The sequence below is a fragment of the Clytia hemisphaerica genome, unplaced genomic scaffold (genome assembly GCF_902728285.1).
Source record: "Clytia hemisphaerica strain Z4C2 unplaced genomic scaffold, Clytia hemisphaerica genome assembly, whole genome shotgun sequence".
Classification (NCBI taxonomy): Eukaryota; Metazoa; Cnidaria; class Hydrozoa; order Leptothecata; family Clytiidae; genus Clytia; species Clytia hemisphaerica.
In genome coordinates this window covers 122,377-129,390 of record NW_027104310.1, presented here as the reverse complement: position 1 = coordinate 129,390, position 7,014 = coordinate 122,377, and the positions used below count along the sequence as shown (strand labels likewise).

Genomic DNA, 7,014 nt, shown 5'->3' with positions numbered 1-7,014 from the left:
CTAGATATTTATTCAAGAGAAAGTTTTCCCTATCAGGGCCCCGGGGGCTGAGGGTACTCACACCCTCAAGAGTCTCTCAAACAGGGGTATCAATAAGCCACAAAATAGCAATAGCTGACGACAGGGTCCCAAAAGTTCGATAATGAATCATAATTTGAACTAAGTTAGAAAACTTTTGCTGACAATTTGAAAAACATAGAAAATGGACAAAATTTTCGAAATTCAGTCTCTCGCAGTGTGCATTTTCGAACTTTTGCTTTGACTTACTTCTCACCTCAGAAACCTAGTGTTAAAAACTCTCCCTAAGGGTAAAACATTTTGCAAAAATCGAAGAAATTTAAAGGACACTTTTTCACCAAAAGAATTTGGTCTCTCTAAGAGTCCGTTCTCGGAGGTCCCGTCCGCACATACCCCTCATCTACCAACTCTAGTCCCCCCACAGATTAAAGGCAATCCACCAGTATGATCAGAAAATCTTGGGATTGCAATAACGCTCTCTCAACCGTTGAAATTCAGCATATACATGAGCTGTTGTGGAAATTCTTTCACTAGCATATGTCTCCTTGACTCGAGCAATTTTTCTCCATACCTTATAAACCTTACTCCATAATTCGAACAAAATTTGCGTTCCCCGTGCGCGTTCGAGTTCGAGATTCCACTTTAGTAGCCTTACGTGGAAAAGATCTTTCGAACGTTCGGTCTTCAATCAGGTGTTCGGCCCTTTTACTTCATTTATTCGTTCGTTCCACCGTTCGTGTTTTTGAAAATATTCGGAACGCATGTGCACGGTGAGAGCCCCCACATTATCAAATTCTGTAAAACTGAAGGCGGCCCGGTAAATATCCTTGCAAAACATCCAGATGGACACGTGTTATTTGCATTGCATGATGGGTAAGGCGTTGAAATACAGTTCGGCGGGGGAACTTCGTTGATTTTTTGCTAAAAGAAAAAAAATTGAATACAAACTTTTTTTACGATTTGATGTTTTCGAGCTTTAAGATGTGTAGTTTGGGGTTGAATTTAACGTGGGATACGTAGGCAGAAAAAAGGTTCATGGGTTTTCCCATTTGGAGTCTTATTGGGGTAAGTAACAAAAAGAATTACCAAACCCTTACCCTCGGGTAAATAATCAGTTTCCTGTCTCTTTTTGCTTAGATTTTTCTTTCTGGTTCCTCCTTCTGAGCTACCTTCTGAGGGTGTTATTTGCACCATTGAGTTTGAAGCCCAAAGGGATAGAGTAGAATCTCTAACCTTTCCCAGGCATCAAGGAAAAGTGGAGCCACTTATTTCCCATCCAGAACGCGCTAAGAACGTGCCGCACCCGGGACGACGAATTGTATCTAGCGGTTCCTTTGTTTTTTATCTATGCATTTTTTGAAATCTAGCGATAGATTTTACCTTCAATCCGGCGTTTGTGTAAATACCAAGCGCGGGCGTTTTGAATGGGAAATAAGTGGCTTCATTTCCCATCCAGGAGTCGAGTCTAGCCCTTCGTGCTTGGAAGTTAATGATTTGCACTTGTCTGGACCATAGATTAATAAGCCCGAAGGGCAAGATATATTACAGGAAAAAAAATTGAATACCTTATCGGGGAAAACTTCGTCGGGGAAAATTTTCGTCGGGGAAAAATTCGTCACTTGCTGGTAGTTGGTAAACGCATTAAGGCCGGGAAAAATTTTCGTCGGGGAAAATATTCGTCACTTGTCCAAAATTTCGTCACTTTTCCCCGACGAAGTTTTCCCCGATAAGGTATCGGAAAAAATATTGTTGCTATTGTTTTCGATCAAGCGCTGGAATTTTATTCTAATGTCACGTGACTTAGGTAGGATTTCCTGCCTAACCTCGGTGCACTTTTCAGCAAAAGCCATTGAGTTTAAAGCCCTAGAGTAGAACCTCTAACCTTTCTCAGGCAAGAAAAAGTGAAGCCTTAAAAATTGCGGCGTATTTTTGACGACAGATTGAATTTAGCAATTCCTTTGTTTACGATTGATATTTTTTTCGAAATTTAGCTGTAAATTTTAGTTTCAATCTGTCATTTGTGTAAAAACCAGGCGAGCCGCTCAAGGCCGCGTAACTTTGGGGTAGGACTTGTTGGCTTCAAATCCTACCAAGGAGATTGGGCTTATACTTCATTGGCAAAAGCACCCTATCTAGCCCTTCGAGTTTTATAAATCTATGGTCTTGAGTCTTTGATTATAAAAACACAGCGAAGGAGTACCGCACTTTGAAATCGATTACTATACTCTCCCATGAGAATATCTTCTCATCCAATCAGAAGCGAATAAAATTTAACGATCGTTTTTTCCTTGACATTCGAACCATTTTTAATTATTTTCTATTGTTCTCTTTTAGTTTAAAAACAAAAGGAAAACTTTGGATGAGATTTTGACGAAATTTGTCAGTATGTATTTGAAACCATGTGCGCATGAAGAGAGGAAAGACGTTTTTATTTTTTGGAAAAAAATTATGGAGAATTAAATGGCTATTTCGAGTTGATTTTGGAATCAAGGCTGGAGGAATCAATAAGAAGTTTTGTCGATAAAATGCAAAATGTTGATCTAGCTTCTAGGCATATGAAAGAAAAGATTTTGTAAGTTTGATCTTTTTACATTTTTGATATTTTTTTGTCGTTCGAGATTTAAAATTCCCGAGGAAAAATAAACCTCTTTTAGAAGAGCTGAAGAGAGACAATGAGTGTTATTGCTATTCGTTAAATTACATCCAAAGATTAATGGTGGATCTTATACACCCCCTTTTCACAGACCCAGTGGGATTTTATCAGTCAGTGGGGGTAAAATAACCGACCAAAACTCGATGGGGATTGATATTCCCATATTTTCTATGGCTGGGGATTTTAATTCCAATGTTTTCGAGTGGTCAAAATTCAGTGGTGATGGAACAAATAGCACATTATTTTCCAGTTGAGGATTTGCTTATTTGATTATTTTCAGCGGGGACAAAAATCTAGAGTATAGTTTTCCACTGAAGGTGATATTTTGGCCAATTTTTTCAGTCGGAAGGGTTCCCAGTAGGTCCTGTGAGAAGGGGGTGTTCTTATGTTATAAACGGGGCTGCTATGGTGAAACTAGGTGATTATTAAAGGTGTTCACTTGTTTGAGGTAGATTCTCATTTTATTTTGAGATCATTAAGATTTTTTAGGCAGCTCTGGGTTTCTCTGGGTTGATGTGTTTTGACATATTTTTGTAATTTTCTGGGTTTTTTTTGGGGTGTTCGATATTATTTTGGGCTTTGGCAGTTACATCAAAATGCCTCGAAAATGTCAATATGAAAATTGCGTAATCAGAGAAACGTATGTCTCGCTCATTATAAAAAGGCCGAGACAAACTTTAAATAATTGGATTGTAACATCGAGTTAGTCTCTTTTGTTAAGTCACCAGGGGGTAAATAAAACAGACCTTGATACATTTATCGTTCGTTTCAACTTGACCATTTGTTTAAAACTCAGCCTCCTAAATATTTGTGGTAGGTAAAATATGTACAAAGAAATTCATACTTTTCCAACCCGGCCAATCTTTAAAAAAGAAGCGAACAATAAAATGTAATTACCCTTTCCAAATAAACCTCTTCGGTGGCGAGCGTAGTCTACTCTGACGTAATTGTAAAATTTATGTAATGGGAGTTTGACATAGTAATGTAATGTTGTTTGGGGAATTATGAAGTTCTCTGGGATTTTGATTGCATTTATTCAGGTTGATTTTTTATGACTTCTAATGGTACTTTTTCTAACGAGTTTGATTACTCTGTTCTCACACTTATGTCTTTTTTTTTCGCGTCCTTTTCCGTGATTACTTTTATTTATATTTTTAAAGACAGGTAAGAAGGCATATTGATGTAACTGTTTGGGATTTCTGGGATCTGAGAAAAATTTCGAAACTTCTTGGTATTTCTTTTGAGATATTTGAAATTTTTTTTGGAATTATCGGAATTTCTGGGATTTAAGGTTCCTGTAATCAATTTTTTTTTCGACTTGAAATATCGTTCTTTCAATTTAATCAATGATTTTTTCAAAGTGAATCTTTTTGTACTTGATAATTGCTAGATTGAAAAGAAAAATCTTAATGAGTTTTTGGACTTGATTGATTGCCAACCAATTAATTTCCTTTTGTTGACGATCGGTGGATTAACATTTTAATGAACTTTACTACGTCATTCATTAGAGTTGGCCTTTAAACTTAAAAATTCCTCATTCTTTTAACGTGGGAATATTCCGCTGGAAGTTTAACCATTTTCATGACGTCATCATTTATTTTTTCAAACCATTCAAATTTTTCTTTTGAAGTTTTTATACTGTGTTGAGAGGATGAGTTTTAGAAAATATTGTAAATATAAAGATTAAAACGGCTCATATAGCTTTTGAGGTGGGAAGTTGAACTCCCTTGGAGGAAGGGTGGGGTATTCTAAACTAAAACCAGATAAAACGGGTAAAATATCCAACAAGCTTGTATAGGGAAACGTTCCTTATTCAACCTATGTAATTGTGTCAGAGATTTTTTATAAAAACATCCAAACTTTTTGAGTTTTAAGCCTAAAAATTTTCTTAACATGTTCTCATTTTCACCATTTTTTGAGTATTTTTGTCCATTTTCCTAAGAGATCGGGTGTTTTAGTCTGTAAAGCCTTGAGATGTTCTTAACTTGTTCATAATATATGGTCATTGAAAACCTTATGTTCTTATAAAAAATACGTGTTTTTCTCAAAGATTAGTAAAGAGACAGAATACGTCATTTTTACTTTATTTGTCGGTTAATCAATATTTATCGGTAAATTTAATAAAATACGTGCATTTGAGGAAAAGTGATAAGTGTAGGTTTTGACTTACCGCTGGTAAGGCTTGTGTCTGTGACGTCAGTAGAAAAATCAAAAGCAGTTGCAGGATCATACTCCACATCCTATTAGAAAAATGGTTACAGTTAAAAATCTCAAAAGTTACAAATTTCTAGAAAAATCAAAATTTATTTGGCTTTGGGAAGTTCTATCCGCGTTGTTTTGAGACATATCTTTCTTTGATCCTCTAAATATTTCGCTTTGTGAAGACTTTTGGTTCTTTTTCAAAGGTCAAAAAGAGCACTAGGAATAAGACACCCCTGTCTCGCAGCCGCGGAGAAACTCTCTACCACAGCATTGGGAATGAAAATTTCTATCAAAAACCTGCGGGGGATAGAAATTCTATTGTTCACAGCTCAAAAAATCTAATATGCTTTTGGAGTGCATTTTTCTTCATTCATATTAAATAGGGATGAAATCAAAGTCAATTTCCCAGTGGAGCTGAAATAGGGTATTTTCCAACTGGGGACGAAATTATGTCCAAAATTTCCAGTGTGAGGAGGTCCCACCGGGTCTGTGACACGGGGTGTAATAAGGCTATGGTTACTTTTGCAGTTGGATAATTTTCCACCGGGGACGATATTTTGGTCAATTTTTCCAGTGGGAAGGGCTTCCCAGTGGCTCTGTGAGAAGGGGGTGTTTCTAGGGATTTCACTTTATATAAAATCTGTCCCAGTTTTTTCCAGACACACTGAATTCAGAAATTTGAACCATAACATGGATGGCTATTTATCTCAATGTTTTAAAAAGTCTCAATTTTACCTTGATTCTCCGTATTAGATTTTTCTTCCTCAGTGGACAACCTTCAATTCAAATTCTAAACTCCTCACAAATTGTTCGAAAATGTAAAGGCGTGCTTTAACCTTCCTTACATGTGTGCGTATGAAATCTTCTTCGTTCGTTAGCCTTTGATCTTAAATCACTTTTCTTTTAACCTCAAAGCACACTGCTTCCTCGAGTAAAGTGATGCGTATTTAATCATCAAGTTAGAAATCATTTCAATTAGTTCTATTTATACTGCCCGCCTTCTGAAACATCTTAAGATTGGCGTAATCACAGATCCGGACGTCATTTGAACGTCTTTTGAACGCCATGATGCTAATTTTCTTATAATTAAAAAGTACCCTCTTTTGTTTTTCAAATCTGAGATAAAATGCATTAAGATAAGGAGCCAATCTGTTTAGTTTTTCTCTACGAAATAAAAAGACCGAAATAGACGAGCTACGCATAAGCTTTTACAAAATCTAAACAAAGGAAGGAGGAAGGTGTTCGCTTTCGTTTCCTTTTAAAAGTTTTCCTTCTTTCAAAATTATCCGAGCCTTCAAATTTTGACGAGTTCTTATAAACAGCGAACACTTTTTCTGTTGCCAAATAAAAGGGACACATGAATGAAGTAAGGTCATTAAATTTTTGATGATAATGATCCCTACTTATACCGTGTAGGTGTTTTCTTTATACGTCTTCTTATCATATAATCAATGTGATACAATTTTCTGTTTTCGTTTTGTTGTCTCTGAGAGAATATTTCCGATTATATCAGCGACTACTTACATGTAACCATGAAAACTTTGAAAACGGTCTTGGCCGAAACATGTTGGAAATTTCTAACATCTATCTGATGGTATTTTTTGTCTCGATCCTCGAATACTTGGCAATTATGACTAAAGGTTTGGGGACACGAGAAGTTTTTTTTCGCGTTGGTGCAATGCAGTATGCTCCATCCCACCAACCTTAAATGCTTTCTTGTGTCGCCACCCCATTTTTCTTTCTACCAATAAAATTTGTGCTTCACTCACTTTTGTTCCTGGGACAATGGAGCAAAATTGATTCGAATCGATTTTGCTCCATTGTCCCAAAATCAGCGTGTCTTTTGGGTATTTCCCTCACTTTTTGTCCCATGAAACAAGAAAAGAAACCATGAGACACGCACTTTTTTCTTGTGTTGGTGAGATGGAGCATGTTGCATTGCACCAACACGAAAAAACTTCTCGTGTCCCCAAGCCTTAAGGATACGTCCGCTAGTGTGGCGGTGGTAGGGGTTAGGTGAGGCTAACTGGCCCTCTTAGGGGTCGATTTGTTTTTGGGGAGGGGAAGGTGGTGGTTGCCAAACTTGTTTAAGATTTTGAAAAAAGACTTTAGTCAAAGCGCGATTTTCCCTACGCTTACAC

General features: G+C 36.8%; 1 long non-coding RNA gene across 1 annotated transcript; it reads right to left on the bottom strand.

Moving 5' to 3' along the window:
• Positions 1-632: 632 nt before the first annotated feature.
• Positions 633-5,707, bottom strand: LOC136817527 (uncharacterized). Its single transcript, XR_010848109.1, has 3 exons — positions 5,609-5,707; positions 4,842-4,911; positions 633-939 (listed from the first exon to the last, which is right to left on the bottom strand). It is a non-coding gene; the product is annotated as an uncharacterized lncRNA (long non-coding RNA).
• Positions 5,708-7,014: the final 1,307 nt, after the last annotated feature.